Below are 2,542 nucleotides of genomic sequence, written 5' to 3'. Positions count from 1 at the left end.
GATTCATATACTCACGATGCTACAAGTGGGCAATTTGGGCTGGGTGGCTGCGGTCTCCTTCCACACTGCCTCACATCCTCAGTGGCATCAGCCAGCCTTGTTGGACAGCAACAATGTCCTGAAAGAACAGAAACCGCAAAGAACTTGGCTCAGAACTCAGCAGAGTAGTTGGAAAGATCACCCGGCAGAACTTTCCATTCTGCACAGAGAGGCCCCAAAAGAAATCAATCACACAGGAGTGAATTCTTCCAGGTAGCCAGCAAACCGGTCCCCAAGGCATCTGGGATGGGTTCCCTGGGTGAAGGAGATGGGACTGTGATCTGGGGTGGCCCCCCAGGCAGGCAAGCCTCATGAGGGCCTTAGGAGAGGAGAGCGCTCAGCCAGGACTCCAGGCCGCCCACACTGAGGATTCAAACGTTTTCAGATAGAAGCTAGACAGGAGCCTTTCTGTTCCAAAGCGTGCTGGTGCCACCTAGCATCTAGCATTGGGGGAGGAATTGCTGCACCAGAGGTACCTGAGGAACTGCTGCATTCCTCCTGCAGCCGGAGCAGGAATAATAGGATCTGGGGGAGCCGAGCCAGAAGTCAGAGGACAGACCTACCACTCCAGCTCTGCCCACAGTTTCTGCCGTGACTCTGGACAAAGCTTCCCCAAGTTTCAACCTCAAAGTGAGGTTCACTCAGATTCCCCAAATGCTCAGGACAGGAACTGGACTGGTTCCAACATCCTGTGATTCTAAAAACTATTTTGGGGAGGCTGGTTACAGTAGGGGAAGGACCCCTGGTAAATCAATTTACTACTGGTGAAGTTGTTTGAGTCTTGTGCATGTGCACCCCCACACACACACACATACACACAAAGATACCACAGGAAGGCAGTCTGTGATCTTCTCTGATGCAACCCCAGGGCTTGGCACATGGCAGAGCCCAGCAATATGGTAACTCTTGCTGTTAAGGAAAATCATAGATGGGGACTGGTCTCAGGGTGAGTGTAGAAGGCTGCAACCTTTTGGGAAGATAATGGACACCCTAAGCCTCACTGAGGCCCCAGGTTGCCTTTCTCAGATAAGTAGGTAGTAAAGAGTTGCAAATACCCAAGGAAGGGGCAGGGCAGCTGCCATTAAAGCTGGCAGGAGGCAGCCCGAGGCAGTTCACTCCACTGTCAGCTCACTCCAAGTGCGTTATAACGGATGGGCAAAGAGGAGCTACACTCTCCTGTAACCTCCATCAGTACACCTCCATGCTTCTCTATAAAAACAACCACTTACTATACAAATAAAACACCCAGACAAGCTCTAGTACCGTGTGCACCACTGCCCCGATACCCTTTCTCTGCCCACATTGAAATAATCACCAGCTCTCCCTTGACTCTCAGGCTGCAAGAGGAGCCAGCTCCTCACAGGTTAGGCTTGGGGAAAGTTCATCTCAGGCATGTGAGGGATGCTGACCTGGGAGGCACCAGGGAGGCACCTCGGAGCCTTCTTCAAATCCCAGTGCAACAAAGGGAGACTGCCTGACAGACACTTGACTCAACTTGGAAGAAAAGTGATTTTTCTTCCATGTCATGAGCCCTTCCTATCCGAGCTCACCTATGTTCCCACACAGTGAGGTGGGAGAGATTCCTGTAGATGCAGATGACAAAACTCAGGTGATTGATAAGTGACTGTCCCTGGGGTCACCTCGTAATTTGGAGTTGGAACAGAGACTGGAATTGGGGTTTCCTGACACTCCCCAAGGAGGACTCTTCAAGCAATAGTAAAAGATTAACTGGCAGTCCTTTCCAGGACTGCTTGGACGTTTAAAAAAGAGAAGATTAACCCAAAAGGGTAAAATTTTAAAATATCAGACCACACAGCAGGTGAACCAGCATTGATCTGTTTGACTATGGAATCAATCCAGAACTCTTCGTATCAACCTGTTTGCGAAAGGGCAGCCTGGGGGTGAAGGATGGGGCTCTTCCAGTCAGAAGTCACCTCTGAGTTCTCTGGTCCTCAGAAGCAGAAACAGAATTCTGAAGCCCCACCAACTGCTGCTTCTGAGTCTCAAATCTTGCCTTTAAGAGAACTCACATTCTCCTCCCGCTCCCCACACACACAGACAAAGTAGTATTTGTCCCTTTTACTGAATGCAAAAGACAAAAGTGTAAAAAGAAACGCACGTTTGCTTTCCCCATTTATAACAGATTAGCAGGACTTCCTTTATGGTCCAGTAGTTAAGATTCTGCCTTCCACTGCAGGAGATGCGGGTTTGATCCCTGGTTGGGGGAACTAAGATGCCACATGCCTCGGGGCACACCACAACGACTGAGCTTGCACGGCTAAGCCTGAAAAGCCACAACTATGCTTTGGAGCCTACATGCCATGCGCCACAACAGAAGAGCCCACACACCACAACCAAGACCCGACGCAGCAAATAAACACATAAATATTTACAAGAGACTATCAGGGATGCTTAGCTTTCAAGAAGAGAGTACAAGGAACTTAATGTTTGCTAGGTTTCTAACGAAGTCATCCTCTTCTTAAAGAGCAAGAAATCAGAGAGG

The sequence above is a fragment of the Cervus elaphus genome, chromosome 9 (genome assembly GCF_910594005.1).
Source record: "Cervus elaphus chromosome 9, mCerEla1.1, whole genome shotgun sequence".
Classification (NCBI taxonomy): domain Eukaryota; kingdom Metazoa; phylum Chordata; class Mammalia; order Artiodactyla; family Cervidae; genus Cervus; species Cervus elaphus.
The sequence above is the reverse complement of the archived record's forward strand: the minus strand, read 5'-3'. Positions refer to the sequence as shown.